Genomic DNA, 17,955 nt, shown 5'->3' on the forward strand with positions numbered 1-17,955 from the left:
CTGCAGCCTTCCCCTTTATATTGACAACTCCTATTGCGCAATTCCAAAATGTTATGCTATTTTACTGAACAGCATCTGTAGCTGACACTTCATCACAACTTGAGATTTAAAGTATATGTAAGGTCAAGGGTAAAAGCGTAGCCCTGCAATTACTTGTTCATGTCACTGCGGGCAGAATGGCTTCCACTACAGATACCTGCAGAGATGGTATTTGGCCTACTCTTCCACGTTGGCTGGATGTCTTGGGAGAGGTGGAAGCACCGACACTTTACTCCATCACACGCGACGTGCTGATTGACTGTGGTGCAACCCGTGTAATACTGCTGAGTGGATAGAGGCTTGGGGGCACAGGGTATTTAAGAAACGTTTTCCACTACGTTTGAGTCGCACCCTTTGTGATTATATACACCTTCATTGTGGCCATGTTTCTAAAATTAAACATATAATTCCAATTCTAGAAAAAAAAATACCTCATTTAATCTTGTAATGTTAGTGTTGTGCATTAGCTCCTGTTGCTTGCCAACATACGGGATGCTTTTGTTGTTGTTGCTGAATGTAAACCGCCCAATGCTGGAAGGGGTGAAGGTCATTGAGAGATCAGGGTTTGGGTCAGGTGTCAAATGCTTTCAAAAAATGCTCTTTTGTGAGTGTGTTTTTAGACAGACGAATCCTCCCAAAACACCAGGCCACGGAGGTGTTACTGGTGTCAAAGCAGACTTCTCTCTCTCTCTCTGTCTCTTTCACCATTTCCCCTCCACACAAAGAAGTCTAAACAGAGTGTACTGCAAAGGCGTAATTAAAATCCCGTGCCGCTGGAGCTAAACCCCTTGTAATCTGCAAACAAAATAACATCTCACAATGCCGTTCTAATTTGCGGGTTCATTATTTATTTCCATATCCATTCTCTCTCGTTCGGTGCTCACAAAGTTTGTAATTCCAAACAATGTAAGTGAAAGTGTGCATTTATAATTACTGGAGTTGAAAAGAATATGTTAGATATTGTACTAAAATTAATAGGGCAAATCTAGAAATGAAACAATATTCCCACGCAGGGCAATTCATGGTTGTTGTTTTTTTATGTACGATTAATGTAATCTAAAATAAACAAATTTCTCAATGATGTAAGTACGTGCAGTGAAGCATTTGTAAAAGCCATACACAGACCGTATAAATAAATTTACTGCATTTTTCATGGCCTCTATATATCGATGTTGGTGACAGGCCATTTTAAGTGGCCACTAAAACATTCTATAAAATATGTTCATAAGTATAGGTAGCTGTAATAGCACAACTGCTTTATAGGTCCCTTGACCAGGGCATAACTTTTGGGGTGGCAGGTTAGGTAGCTCCGTCTCTTTTCGTGTATTGCTGTTGGGTACGATATTGTATCTCTTGGGAATGGCATGCAGACACGGTGTCAGAGACAAATCAAGTGTCCTCACACATACCCCATTCTCTGGATTATGAGGCACACTTTCACGTGTTCCTCGATTTTAAAGCAAAAGTTTGGCAAGCATCTTGTGATCCTGATATGTTGCCTTCATTGCCACAGCAGCCACTTTCACCGTTAATTGTTAACCGATATTAATAACTTTATTGGTACTGGCTGCTATCAACAACTTCTTTGGCACCACACCACACAGGCACTTTCACCTTTGCCATATTCTCAGGTTATAAGATGTACTCATGTTCCTGGCGTCTACTCTTCATTTATTAATGTGTGTCCCCCTCAATTCCCGATTTCCTAGGACATTGTAGTTCCCAGGACATTGTCAAAATTACCCCAAAATATCGAGTGCCTCCTACTTCCCAGAGTGCCTTATAATCCAGATAATAAGGTAGATTCAAAATCAATCATTTATAGACCTTTGTCAATAAACTGCTGAATGAAGGCCTCTCCATGCCTTGTCAACAATGACCATACTTCACCATTCGGGTCAGTACAGGTTGACAAAGGGAGGGACGTCTGGACCTGTTGAGAAATCACTTGCCACTGACGTTAGCCGTGGCTAGAATTAATCTCACATTATTCACAATAAGCTTCCACATTTTTACTTGGAGGTTTATTTTCTTCTCACAGCCCATTTCAGTCTCTCCCCATAAACACCAGAGCTATGCCTCCGCGTGAAAACAATCCCAGAGGCGGACGCCACAGAAACACTTCTGGTGTCAACCCCAACATATCTCTCCTGTCCAACCACCAGAGGGTGTTTCTACTTATTTACGTAGACAACGGATTACTACGCTGCAACCATGCAATGGCCGTTTGCAGATGTAAGCATTCAGAGGTGGGCTATTCCAAATAAAGTGTAAAATAATTTGTGTGCTTCAAACAAAACACAATAACTGTCCTTGCGGAGAAAGGTGAGCGACAAATAAATAGACAAAAGATCGCCCCTCTGCATTTGGCGAATAACCATTTAAAAAAATAAAGGTTGCTGATATAGGCCCAATAGCCCAGAATGCCAAGCTGCCAGCAACAAATAGAACCATGAAACTACTCATCTAAACATGTTTTTATTTGACCAAGTAAGGCCCACTGAGCTGTGTGGCTCTTTTTCAGAAGCGACCGGGCCACAAATGATAGCTCAACGAAGTGGCAAAAAGAATGTGGAAATGTCCAGCAGCCAAATACAAGGAAGCACATCTTTCTAAATGTGGAAGGAGAAATCGAAGGACCGGGAGAAAAATCAATGTTATCATGGGGAGAGCATGCAAACTCCAAATATATAGCTGTACAAGTGACGAATTGTCCACGTTCTGTTTACGTGACAACCCTTACTAGTTGGCTGTGTCACGGGTGGTGGCGGCTTTTTGCGACACATTTATATATTTACGCGATCTAACCCCAAAAACACCTCTATTGTGGACCATGAAGCATGTAATGGTGAAGGTAAAGGTGCTGGTGGTAGGACCTCCACTACAGAGAGCCCTAGAGTGCCCACTCTCGAGGGAATTCGTCTCCATCTCCAATGCTTGTCAGACGACAAGGTGGGAGTAACCCACACTTTTTGCCCCACCAGATGTGACCTGCTGATCGACTAACTGTGGCGTGCCCCGTGTTATAGGTGCTGTTGTGGACAGAGGTGGGGGCATTTAAGGAACGTTTTCAATTGTTTCAAATGCCGTGCCAGGAGATTGCAAGTCGAGTGTGCTAACCATTACCAGTACTGTAGCAGCATCTCTGTAATGAGCGATTGCTAAACACCGCGATATATGCAGCTCCGAAATAGATCTAAGCATTGCACCTCACGTATATAGACATTTTTTTTTGTCCTTTTCCCACACCTCCGATGAGCACGGCTGGCTATGTATGGTGCGAAAGAAGTTCAACATACGAACATACAAGCATGTGTTACGGTTTAATTTCCTTGGAGGACATGTCTTAAAAACACAATGAACATTTGTTGCAGGTAACCTCTTTAAATGTATTCTCTGATCAATTCGTACGTTCTTCTATTGTGTAGGTGGAGTCTTGCACATTATTGTAAAGGAAATTGTATAATTTGTAAAACCCTAATGCTTTGGTGCATTGTAATTATTTATTTTGGTTGTTTCACATTTGAACTTAAACATCTGTTATATTGAATGGCTTTTTTTATTTTCAATTAAACTATGGTGCATTTAATCAAAAGACACACTGTGAGTTATGTAATGGCTTTGAATTACAAAAATGTCAGTTTTAATTAGCAAATTGAATGGATATACTGACAGTGTAAAATACTGCTACATTGAGAATCGCTGCAGTTGTTTTGGTTTTAACTTTAAGCTTGTAAATTGGATTAGTGTAAAGTCTTTAGTTGCTTCGACAGCAGGGCATATTTGCTAACTGTATTGCATTTTATACTGCTATGAATTTTAATAAAGCATTGCCCTCAAAGAATATGGGCAGGTTTATTGTGCAATATATTTCCGTGATATCACTGTTTCTGATGGAATTGTTGGTTTTATGCCGTACATTTACCACGCATACAATGTAAAAAAAAATGTATTGCTGGGGATGATAAAGGAGTTAATGGTCTACTTTGTTATCTAGAAGGAAAAAAAACACAAGAAAGCGGCAAAAAGCACTTGCAAATAAACAAGATTTCATCGTAATTTTGTTTGTAATGGAAAGTGCATCAACCAAAAACCTTTCCATTTGCGAGCACATATATATGTGTTCTTTATTTGATTTAACAAGGAATAGACATGTGCTGCGAAATATATTGGAATTGTGTTTGCTCAACACATTTTTTCAGAGTGAGATGCTAAAAAAACTCACCCAAACCTACAATCCTTGATATATATATACAATCCTATATATAATCTGTATATATATGGGCTAGCAGACGCGCATTTACCGCTTGTTGCAGAGGTTCATGGTTCACATCCAGTGGCTGCCCTGATTGTTACTGGCTTTGTGGTGAGGGTCGCCAGGGTGGCGAGATGTTAACTACCTCGCCTGATATACAGAGGGACGTGGGTTCGATCCAGACCCTGACGCCTGCTGTATATTTGGAGTTTGCATGTTCCCCCCGTGGTCACGTGAAATTTTATCTGGGTCCTCTGGTTTTTCCCTCCACATTTAGAATCAACGTGCATTTAGATAATTTGACCGCTATTTATTTTCCACATGTTAAGCCACTTGGTTGACCTATCATTTGTGGCCAGGTAGGCTCTAAAAAAAAAAAACTGTATAGCTCAGTTTAGTTAAAAAAATTGTTTAAGTAGTGCAGGCGTAATAAACAGAATTATGCCATTACGCGCTGTGTGCTTCACAGTGGTTCTTGAAGATCCCCTGATGTCCTTCGGAAGAGTAGACCATCCTGTGCTGGCATCAGAGTCCAAATATGCCAAATTCTAAAAATTTTCAATTGGCATTACACAATCCACTTGGGGAACCACGGTGGTGAGATGGTATGGTCCTTGCCTTTTACACAGGCGTGCATGGGTACGATCCCAACAATTACTCCTATATATTTGGAGTGAGCGTGTTCTCTCTCCTCGTGGTTGCGTGCATTTTTCTACAGGTCCTCTGGTTTTGACCTCCACATTCAGCAGCAACGTTTTAGATTATTTTACTGCTGCCGTAAATGTCCACATACGATGATGTAAGACACTTCAGTTTTCTGTCATATGTGGCCAAGTAACCTCTGAAAAAGAGCTCATAGCACGCTGGGCCTTATTTGGCAAAAGAAAAAATTGATTCGTTTTAGTTTGGTTCATATATTGTGAGCATATGTACATGCTCTTTTGTTTGCATTTTTCTGTTGTTTTCATATTTATGTTCAATCAATGACCATGCTTCAAATCTTCATGTGATGTATTACAGCTACCACTGATTCGGGTGGATACTTTGCGTGAACAGAATGGCTTCTGCTCTTAACGACATAATTCTAGTTTCTAAAAGCACTCCGTTCCGTTGTCATTCTCTACTTCATTTCATCAATGTGCTCATGATCTAGCTGAAGCAATTATCCTACGCACACATGCAAACCCAGCCACACACACGCGCACACTACATAGTACTCAACGTATGCTATTCTTTACTTTGAAAATTACATTTTTTAAATTCCCACTGGATTAAGACGGGGTTATCTATTATGCTTTTTAACATAATTTACGGTATCTAAGGTTAGTAAGGTACAGACCACTTTCGCATGAATTCCATGCCAGCAGACGGTCAAATAATTAAATTGGCCTGACCGCTTTTGTCTGTGCTTTCTGTGACTCGGCGAGTGGCATTGGGTAATAGCACATTTCGGGAAGGGATGGATGCCTAAGTAATCCTCTAATTGTGGCAGTAATTTCTATACAAATAGGAGGATAATAACAACAAAACCGCATCCATTGACTCCACGGAGCAGCTGCAAAAGTGGTGGTGGTCATTCAACGTGTCCATCAGCACTGTGCCTTGCAGTTGGTGTTCACTCGAACCGCGAGGGCCTCTTATTGTGCAGAGGCTATTGTGGATAAATTGGACAGAAGGGTGGTACAATGGTTAGCACACTGAGCTATGAGCCTGGCAATCCGAGTTGGATTCTTGGCCAAGGCTAACATCAGTGGCGAGTGATACATGAACCGGCCCTCGTGGGCCTGCATTCAGAAATCCACACTGACCATAAACCAATGTTATCACTTACTGTTAAAAAAGGAGCAATAGTGCAGCTCTGTAGTTACGTAATTTCTCGTGCCACCACCGGCAGAAGCGCGTCCAACAGAAGGGTTCTGGAGATCCCCTCTAGAGGCTATGTTGTGCTACTTAAAAAAAAGTTTTCCGTGCATTATACATGCGGTATGGTCATGTCACTCGACATACAAGGAATGTTGGGAGGACCGACCCAACATCAAGTTTGAAGTTTATTTTGGTTGACCAGGTGGGGTCTCAAGAGACCGGGATAGCCTCATTTGCAATAGTGGCCCGAGGTATGAGTCTGCCAGTATGGAACGATGATTGTTACCTACAATCTCAACTGAGTAATTTGCGGGTAAATTTCTAATTTGGCAAAGTTGGCCCCTGACACTGGTACACACTGACCTGGTCTTGCAAATTACATCACGAGATTTGTAACGCCCACCTTGAAGCAGACGGCGCGTTGTGTTACTGTGGTTATTACACACCACAGCATTAACCAGGGCGGCCGCTGGACTCGAACCGTGAACCTCTGCAATCAAGTGCTATATGTACCATCGCCGGGGCCATTTCAAAGTGAATTGGTGACACCCGTGGTTCGGGTGCATAGCTTGCAGTGATATAGGTTCGTGAGTTCAAAACCCCAAGTGGCTTTCCCTGAGACTGGGTCCCTTCCATGAGAATGCGGAATTTCGTCGGTGCTCTAAATAGGAGATGAGCACAGCTTCAGAACGCTTGTATAAGGAAGTCACAAAGCTACGATACGCATAGTTGCATGCTGTGTGTACGCCAATAATGTATACACAGTACAGTGTATACTAGTTTAATTTAAATTTGTAATATATTTATATTGCATAGCCTTCATTAATATAAAGATGCTGGTTATTAAGCAGGCTGCCATAACATAAAAAAAACGCAAACCTTAATGTAGTAACCAATCTGATAAAGTTTTATATTCCCCCTTTGGTGCCTAACATTAATCCAAAGGTCAGAAAGGGGAATACTGTAATTTGGTGTTAGCGCTAATCTCCTTAATTTTGTCCCAGAGTTGAGCTTTAGCGCTGCACTCTAAGCTGTTACGCTATTACTGCTGTTTTCTGCTCCATATAGCATTCTGGTTGACCTTGACATCACTGAGCCACATTTCTACTCCGTATGATAGCGCCACTTTTGATTTAATTTACTGCCGTGCGAGCCATTATTTTTTTCCCAGCCTTAATTTGCCTGGAAATACCAATTGTTATTTTATATTCGTAAACAATTTCAATTACATTATTCTATATCAGGCCTTTGGGTCATCATGGAACGAACGGGCTTGAAATTGCACATTAATATTATGAATATGCAATGAACATGCTTTTCGTATTGCGCTTTTTTGTATGATAAACATTCAGATATTGTTAAGAAACAAGAGCCCATCTGTGCACGTGCCCTCTTGGATACAACCCTTTCAGTAGTGACTGCATGCATATTGTGATATCGTTAGCATCACATTAAGCACCAGTTTCACCGTATAAACATATATACATTTAACATGTGCATCTACCCGGAATCTGCTGAGAAAATAAAAACCAATGCAACTGAAATAGATAATAAAAGCTTACATGTTAGGATGGTGTTAAATCTGATTATTCTAAGTAGAAAATGAATGCAGGAGCATTGAACACATGTTCTGAACATGGATGGATGCACTCTGGCACTAATAGGTTTATAAACGGTGTTGCAGAATCACAACACTCAACACCTACACACAAACCACACTTAGGTAAATACTGTACGGCAGAAAAGGACAAATACAAATCTTTACATTTGACTTCCATTAAGTGACCTTCCTTGACCCCCACTAAATATGCATAAGCTTTTAACACCCGATACAAACATTTCATGTTCTATCAATAAAAAAATACATGCATTCATGAATGGCTACTTACGGTGTGAAAAAAGTTCAGCATACGTACACAATTACCAAACCTCATCAGGAATTGTATAACAATTATTATCGATAATATTTACAGCCCTTTGTTAATTCACTGATGGATGAGCCCCCCCCCCCCCCTATACCATGGGTTATTTGACGATACTTCATCACGCTCGTCAGTGCACAGAACACGGCTCAGATATCATCCACCACCGATATTCGCGGTGGCTAAGAAATGAAACGAATGTCGGCCGGGTTTGCAAAGCAGTGCTCAAAACCATTGTGCCTTGCATAATAATAACGACGACGACAACAACAACGACAACAACACGTACGAGCATTTGTACGAAATTCTCAGCGCATATTTCAAGCAACAAAGGATACGTGTACGTGGCATGAGCACACTTTTCACTTGACGCTCAATGGGTCAACAAAGGGGTTACGTTTTTTTTTGTAAAGCCCCGGCACACTCGGCTCGGAAAACCTCCTGCTTAAATCGCGAAACAAATGTGCTGTTGACGCACGGAGCGCGGACCTGGCGCGGGATTAACGCCCGTGCCGCTTGGCTTCTTGAGCAGTGCAGATTTGAAGGAGAAAAAAAAACCTTTCAGCTTATGCCGTAGACTTTGCTGGATAAAAAATATATATATAACAGCCTATTAATTGTGCACAGCGGGCGTGTCACAAATAAATCTACGAGAGTTTTATGACATGCCGGCTGGAATACTAAATAACACTTCACGTGACAATGAATCAACAAGATGAAAAGAGCAGGATTCTAATATTGCTCTTTTTTATACATAGGTATTGCAAAAAAATATTTGCCATGACTCAGATTTGGAAGTTGTCCCAAATGCAGAACAAAGGTGATGCATCTCAAACATGCTGTTTAGAAAACAAGTAACTGCTACTTTGATTATCGTTCAAAGAATAATTGCTGAGATGTTTTTTTTATTGCAGGTGGTTGTCTGTAAAAAGTTATTTTTGTTCCATCGTAATGAAATTACAAAAATAACTGTGCAAATTAATTATTTAAAGTCCAGGCAATATTACCAAGTTTTAATGGTACGAATTTATTTATCATATTGAATTATGTCAATTATCCAGAATCTTAATTTTAATTAATAATTTAGTGATAATTCAAATATTACCAATGTCCATAATCAATCGGCTGCTCTATGGATGCCTCCGCACACCATGTCATTAATTGGGCTTATTTTATCATACTTCACCACGCTGGTCAGCGTGGGTTTGGTGAATGCAAACCCAACAACATTTCAAATATAGCTCACCACTCATTGTTAAGGTGGCTGGGAGTCGAACTCGGGGCGCCAGGTTCACAGTGCAGTGCACTAACTGCTCCGTCATTGCTCTGCCACTATAATTTAATATCGAGGCCGAACTCCAGGACGTAAAGAAAACCTTCACAAGAGTACTTGAATTTCTCGTCTAAATTGAAAACCCCAATTTTCTAACCCTAAGCAAATAAAGTCACCCATGACATGAAATGCATGAGCATGTGCACAATATGCACTCTTTTGGGTAAAGTCTGTGATTCAGCGATCTTTTCTCACAGCAGGGATTGTTATGAAAGTAGCACTGGGATTAGATTGATGAGGGCCTTAAGGTATAGAAAATTGCACCCCATTTCAGCATTTGAATTAGAGATGAGCACCCGTCCCATGTGTTTTCAGGTTGTACTGCACGTTATGAGACCTCCTTTGCCAGTAACAAGATATAGGAATAGGTTTTACCCTTTTAACTGGCACAAAAACTGACACCTTTATTCAAGGCATCATGTTTGCAATAACCACAACACAAGCAGTCAAAATGCAAACAAAAAAGACAACTCTGATAATAATATGCACTGTCCTTGAATTTGATTGGTCCACACCCGAGACGGCTTTTCTTAGAGCCTAGTCTCCATTGGTGTTGGACCAGAAGACGCCAAAAGGCGTACAACTCAAAAACAGCGCACTATCAGAGTATTGAGGGCTCGGGGTGAGCATTTACATTATGAGACCTCCTTTGCCAGTAACAAGATATAGGAATAGGTTTTACCCTTTTAATTGGCACAAAAACTGACGCCTTTATTCAAGGCATCATGCACGTTGATCGGCATGTCCGACGCTTCACTCCCAGCACATGCAGCAAGATATCAGACATGGTGAAGAAGCGTAAGGTTAAGTAGTTTTCAGCACATTGAGCAAAACGTTGAACATCATGCCAAACAACACATGGTGGAACCAGAAAAAAAACATCCCAAAGCCATACAGCTCAACCCCCGAAAACCTTCAAAGTAGTATAGATTCACCTTCACATTCTGCATACAAACAAGCACAGAAACCTATTCCAGCCCAGTTAGGCTGTTAGGGCAGATGCTATTAGTAAGGAGAATAAACAATAACGCAAACTCTGGCCATGCAGTCATCCTCGCAGCATCTTTTGGCTAACAATCGAACAAAGATGGTCACTGCACTTTCAAATGCTCTTCTGCGGTCATCTGTAACGCTCTTCCTTTCGATATTAGGAAGCCACTGGAGTGATGCACTTTTATATCTACAGTGAGGGAAAAAAGTATTTGATCCCCTGCTAATTTTGTACGTTTGCCCACTGACGAAGAAATGATCAGTCTATAATTTTAATGGTAGGTTTATTTGAACAGTGAGAGACAGAATAACAACAACAAAATCCAGAAAAACGCATGTCAAAAATGTTATAATTTGATTTGCATTTTAATGAGGGAAATAAGTATTTGACCCCTCTGCAAAACATGACTAAGTACTTGGTGGCAAAACCCTTGTTGGCAATCACAGAGGTCAGACGTTTATTTTAGTTAGCCACCAGGTTTGCACACATCTCAGAAGGGATTTTGTCCCACTCCTCTTTGCAGATCTTCTCCAAGTCATTAAGGTTTCGAGGCTGACGTTTGGCAACTCGAACCTTCAGCTCCCTCCACAGATTTTCTATGGGATTAAGGTCTGGAGACTGGCTAGGCCACTCCAGGACCTTAATGTGCTTCTTCTTGAGCCACTCCTTTGTTGCCTTGGCCGTGTATTTTGGGTCATTGTCATGCTGGAATACCCATCCACGACCCATTTTCAATGCCCTGGCTGAGGGAGGAGGTTCTCACCCAAGATTTGACGGTACATGGCCCCGTCCACCGTCCCTTTGATGCGGTGAAGTTGTCCTGTCCCTATAGCAGAAAAACACCCCCAAAGCATAATGTTTCCACCTCCATATTTGACGGTGGGGATGGTGTTCTTGGGGTCATAGGCAGCATTCCTTCTCTAAACACGGTGAGTTGAGTTGATGCCAAAGAGCTCCATTTTGGTCTCATCTGACCACAACACTTTCACCCAGTTGTCCTCTGAATCATTCAGATGTTCATTGGCAAACTTCAGACGGGCATGTATATGTGCTTTCTTGACCAGGGGGACCTTGCGGGCGCTGCAGGATTTCAGTCCTTTATGGCGTAGTGTGTTACCAATTGTTTTCTTGGTGACTATTGTCCCAGCTGCCTTGAGATCATTGACAAGATCCTCCCGTGTAGTTCTGGGCTGATTCCTCACCGTTCTCATGATCATTGCAACTCCATGAGGTGAGATCTTGCATGGAGCCCCAGGCCGAGGGAGATTTTTTGTGTTTCTTCCATTTACGAATAATCGCACCAACTCTTGTCACCTTCTCACCAAGCTGCTTGGCAATGTTCTTGTAGCCCATTCCAGCCTTGTGTAGGTCTACAATCTTGTCCCAGACATCCTTGGAGAGCTCTTTGGTCTTGGCTATGGTGGAGAGTTTGGAATCTGATTGATTGATTGCTTCTGTAGACTGGTGTCTTTTATACAGGTAGCAAGCTGAGATTAGGAGCACTCCCTTTAAAAGTATGCTCCTAATCTCAGCTAATTACCTGTATAAAAGACACCTGGGAGCCAGAAATCTTTCTGATTGAGAGGGGGTCAAATACTTATTTCCCTCATTAAAATGCAAATTAATTTATAACATTTTTGACATGCGTTTTTCTGGATTTTTTTGTTATTCTGTCTCTCACTGTTCAAATAAACCTCCCATTAAAATTATCGACTGATCATTTCTTTGTCAGTGGGCAAACGTACAAAATCAGCAGGGGATTAAATACTTCTTTCCCTCACTGTTTATTGAAAACCCATTTCTTTAGAACTGCTTTTTGTGTTTAGATTGTTGTCCTTCCCCCGCATTTCTGATTAGCACGGTCGGCTCCGTACGGTGCGAAAGAAGTTCAACATACGTACACTTTGATCAGTATGGCATACCCGCCTTGTCTCATTTGTCACTCCAGCACAGGTGTGTACACAGTGTCAGGCATTTATTTTAAACTGAGTTGATAAAAAACAAACTTTCTCTCCGCGATTGTGGCTATCCGAAACAGATCTGCAGCTCTACACGACTGCATGGAGACAGGGAGAGATAAATTAAGTAATGAGATAAAGTGATCAGATGAAGAGACATTCATTTATAAACTATTTTTGTATACTTTTATATGCATTTGTATTTACTTAACGTTTATAATAACCACTTTTTTGTTATGATAATTTCCACGTATATAATAGCTTATTTACGTAATCATTTCAGGTAATTCATTAAAAAGATAGGCTTTTGTAGGCCTATGTCATTATCCTCCAAATGTTCCATTCACGAGCATCTCCGGAACTTAACCCTCACGAATAACGAGGGCATACTGTACACATATAGCTTTCCACGACACTTCTCCATAAGAAGCTAACAATGAATAAGAGTGTGGCAGCAAGGGAAGAGATGCCATTTTAATTAATCAAATTAAAATGAATTTACAGGCCTTTGTCAACCAACTGCTGGACAAAGGCCTCCCATGCCATGTTGGTCACAGGGGCTGTTTGACCACAAAATTACTTCCCCACTGTTATTAGCTGCCACCAGGAATCGAAATCAGGTTTTTGAGTTCGTACCACAGTGCGCGAACCACTGCGCACCACCAATCTGCACCTCCGGTTAGTGTGGTCGGCTACGTACGATGCGAAATAAGTTCAATGTACACGTGTACACACTCCACAATACCCATGGACGTATTGCACAGACTTCATTGGCTATGTTGTAAGAGCACAAGCAGAAAATACTTTACCAAAATTATAAATCGTGATAATGTACATTAGTTTTTGGTGAAAGTTAATACCGACAGTGATGATGTCCATTTCAACTGGTGTTTATACATATCGTGCAGATTTATAAAATATCATTGTGAATACGTTTTTTGTTTAGTTGATAATCACGTGGTTTACAGAAGTTATTTTCCGTAATTTAATTGTAACATCGACACATTTCTGCGAACGCTCCCATGTTATTTGAGTATTTAAATCTGCGCCAACAAACTATTCATAGAACAGCCTGAATCGGCAATGCTTGTACCAGTATCAACCGCATAACGCCTAAGTCCAGGATTTGACCATAACTACATGAGCCCTCTCATCGTAGAGGATGAATACTACATCTGAACCCACCTATCCGCATCGCTCAAATTGATCTATGTAAATCTCTTAGACCCCTCTACACCTCGAAAGTGACAAAGAGCAGATTATACATGGCAGAGGGTTAAGCTTTCCATGACCCAGACCAGAATGCTGTGGCCAGCCGGGCCTGCCATCTGTCCCAATCGTACATCACAATACCTTCCGCCCCAGTTGCTTTGAACACAGTTGCTTAAATCCGAGTCACACACACAGCACTAATTGTGGCACAATAGGCACCCAACTGACAGCAGACCTCGGCATTATATATTTTTTCCAACTCATTAAATTCTCGTTTTTTGTGCGTGTGTCCGCCATGCTAACTGAGCAATAGCCGGAGTAATTCTGCAAATAACTGAAATACTTTTCTTTTCCAGTTTTAAACGTAAAAAAAAAATTGAGTGGAAAAAATCAAACAAGTATGTGAAATAGCTGAATAGTAATCCGCTAAGTGATAAACTGTGTTGTAAAATTTCGATTTAAAGCTTTCGTGACTGCAAGGATTCATCTTCTTTGGTTCTTTAGGTAAAGTCACGTAGAATGAGAATAAAATAATAAATTGATAAAATAAAATAACACAATAATATTCTCACGACGTTTCGGCCACAACACAAGCGGCCTTCATCAGGTGAAGGGACGAGACTGTCCTCCAGACAGTCTCGCTGTCCTCCAGACAGTCTCGTCCCTTCACCTGATGAAGGCCGCTTGTGTTGTGGCCGAAACGTCGTGAGAATATTATTGTGTTATTTTATTTTATCAATTTATTATTTTATTCTCATTCTACGTGACTTTACCGAAAGAACCAAAGAAGACTATGTTGTAAGTTTATACCCAAACCTGTATGTTCGTGATCACATTGTAACTAATTCAAATATGCAGTTAGAAATGTACTTATAGTGTCACTATTTTCGTGTAACAATTCACTCCCTTGGCAAATCAATTAATATTCAAGATTCTATTCATGATTTGATATTTATTTATATTACTGTGAACGGTAGTACGTCTAGTAACTGCAGGGGTCACATGAACACATTACCTACAGCGTACATGTGCATAAAAAACACATAGATGCTTCCACACACGATTTAATCATGTTATCATAAGCGTATGAAATTACATTAATCGATAAATCAATGCATCATTATACCTCTCGTCGTTACAGTATTATGCACTGTATCACGTAATTATCATGACTGCTATCAATAACCAATTTGACTCCAGGTGGAGCCCAATGAGACAATTTATGTTGTAAGGGATATCTGTGTAAACATGAAAGGGAAACTACACATATATAAAAGAATATTTTTTTTTACAAAAAACAAATTACGGTAAATTGCAAAATAAAAATTGCCAACAAAAAACATCTCTGCTCAAATATTACATGCTGTATATTTTTACAACAGCAAAAAGTAAAAAACAATTAACAGTGCATTGAGACAAATACATATAAATTACGGCATGCGACACCACTAGTAATTTACATAATTGACATACATTGGGAAAGGTAATCAGATGAGTTAAACAAGTCTGAGACATTAATAATTAGTTTTAAATAGAATAATGTGCACTTTTTATGTAACAGTTTCTGTTGAATATCAATGAGCAATTAGTTCAAGTAACCCCACGTGCTATTTTGTCTTGTTTATACCAGACAGACGCCTCTGTCTACAGTGGAGATAAGAACACAAGTAAATAACGTTTAAATAGATAGCAGCTTCCGCGGGTGAGGGCATATACTCTTAAGATGCCTGCCCTGAGTGTATATGTGTGATGAGTGCAAAAATCCATCACTTGTTCAACAAATGCGGATTCAATTAACGTGGATTCTCACGATGCATGAGTCAAAAGTGTGTGTGTAAGAAAGAAGACAAGTTTATTTTTAATTCGTATCTGTTGTACGTTATGCTGCCCTGGTGTAATGGTTTGGTCAGTGGATTTGCCGCTTAGATTTCAGGGCGAGTCAGTTGAACCAATGGCCCAAGTTTCTTACCTCCCCCCCCACTTGCCTCTGTCCACCCAGAAGTACCACCACAGCTAACCGATTGGCGGGTTCGCACGCGAGTGGGGTCAATTGTGGGGTCCTTACACCCACCTTCCCTACAGAGTGGCCCTCTAGAGCCCCCTCTAGTGGAGGCCTCATTGACAGCAGTGGCTCGAGCAAGCAAGATCTATTGCAAGATATTGATATTGCAAGATGTTGCAAGATATGATATCAAGTAAGATATTGCAGGGCTTCACGTTTACCTTTGTGTTGTATCGAATGGTTCACATCACCCCTGTCAGCCAATCATAGATGCCGCAGTATTCATCACAATATTGAAAATAATAATACATTGTTGAATATAATTGTGATCCTGAATCACAACGTACATACCTGATCACCAAGGAGTGAATCATTACATGTACAGCAAACGACAATGAAACACTGCAGCTCGTTTTGTATTTTTATGACTTTGTAAAGCTGATTCAACATACAAATTATGTGCGTTACTGTTTATTATATTAGACTTATGAACCAATTGCTGTAAGCCAAGTACAAACAATATAACATTTGTCAACGATTTCTGACGAGTTGTTATTCTTGGTCTGGCTATACTTCATGCTGCCTGTGCAGCGTTCTAAACAGTGCTACCTTTTGATCACACATTCTCAAGGCGAGATCAAAGAGAGGGGAAAACACTGGCCATTCTTAATAACCAGGTGTCCGCGGACACCAGGAAGACTTATGAGTACCAATGCAAGGACAAGGTCACTGCCCCACTTGTACAAAATCCCAAAAGCTTGGTACAGCTCCATGTGTGGCATAATCAAAAGAGTACCCTTTGACCCGTCCACTCCCCAGCAGGCAATCCTTTAAAGAGGCATCGGCCGGTCCTTTTCCAACAAATACGAGACCCTTGCCCTTCCCGCTTCTTCCGGCTCTGAGAGCCAGCAAGCCGCGGCTATTACACCCTTGTGGCACACGCGCAGTGATCCTGGCCATGTGTAAACTTCAGTGAGGTCCGTGTCTGGGGAGCGCCCCATCAATATGATGAAGCTGCATGTCGCCGAGTTTCCTGACCCAGCTCCTTGCATCTGCTGCGTCTCGCCAGTTGAGGAGCGCCTCCTGTGTGTCTCTCACAGGCCATGGCTGCTGGATATACTGTACGTTTGAGGCTCTGTTAATGTAAAATGATGACTTCCTGTCAATGTCGCCATTTGCTTTGTTTTGGAGCTCGTTTTCCCCCTGTGGTCAAGGGGAACTCTGGAGGTTATCAGCGCCAAAACACGTCCTTTGCTTGTATGACACCACCATGTTCCTCTTCCAAACTCAGTCCATTCATGGGTCTTGAAATCCCACATTTGTGGTATCTCACAGTGAACCAACTATCATTGTAAAACATTCCACCACTAAATTGTACTATATACAGTGCTCATGTTAGAAGGTAACACGCTGTGGAAGACTCTTAGCAACATTAAATAAAATAAAAAGATGGGATAAGCAAGTGAAGGGATGGTCAACGAAGCAAGGCGGATGAATTAATAAATGATAGCTCTCTAATGTGTTTTCAGGTTGTACCTCATGTCGATCGGCATGTTGTCTGATAATTCACTCCACATATCGGGAGCTCTTTCAGCACGTTGCGTGAAAACACGGGACATCGTGCCAGAGAGTAGTGTACGGTTATAAAGCCAAGTCCTGGAGTTGTGCTGGCGAGTTCGAGTGGCATCACGTCAGCCGGGAGGACTCAAATGGAAACTGGGGGCCTAGCCTAGTTGAGCCAGCACAGACCCCTTTAACCATAGAAGTGCAGCATCAGAGTCCACTACTGCAGAACAATAGCCTAACTTTGTACAGCTCATGGCACTAAAATAATACATCCTTTTCAGGGACTAGAAAGACGATTAGCCAAGTGAAATTTTTTTTTTTACATTTTTCTGAAATGTATGAATTTAATCTGTAAGCAATTTTTTTATTTGAACTGATAACACTGTGTTCCTGGGTAGTAAGTAATATTTCCTAATTGCTTTTATGCCTCAAAAGTACAGAAAATTGCTATTATTCCCCACAAACTTTGCTTTTGTGACCAGGACAGTGATATTTTGAAATGTATCTATTTTCCAGAACATTCCAGATTGATTCAGTGCTGAGTAAACGTGGAGTTACTTCTTGAACATTCTAGAACTTTCCATTAATATAAATAGTAGTATGAATACAGGGGCCTTAAGCCCACCAGTTCAGTTCAGTTCCAGCTGCCTAAGTGGATACATATCTGCATTTTTCTGAGATGGCATCAAGAGGCTGCAAGCATCCGGAAGACGCATTTTGCTATATCTGCGGCTAATTTATCAAGACAAGAGCGAAAAAGTACTCTGTGGAAGCATCTGCTAAGATGTGTGAGGCCTACAACAAGGCATATTTC

This window comes from Petromyzon marinus, chromosome 28 (assembly GCF_048934315.1).
Source record: "Petromyzon marinus isolate PM22_M1 ecotype Great Lakes invasive population chromosome 28, UKy_Petmar_22M1.pri1.0, whole genome shotgun sequence".
In the NCBI taxonomy this organism is placed as follows: domain Eukaryota; kingdom Metazoa; phylum Chordata; class Hyperoartia; order Petromyzontiformes; family Petromyzontidae; genus Petromyzon; species Petromyzon marinus.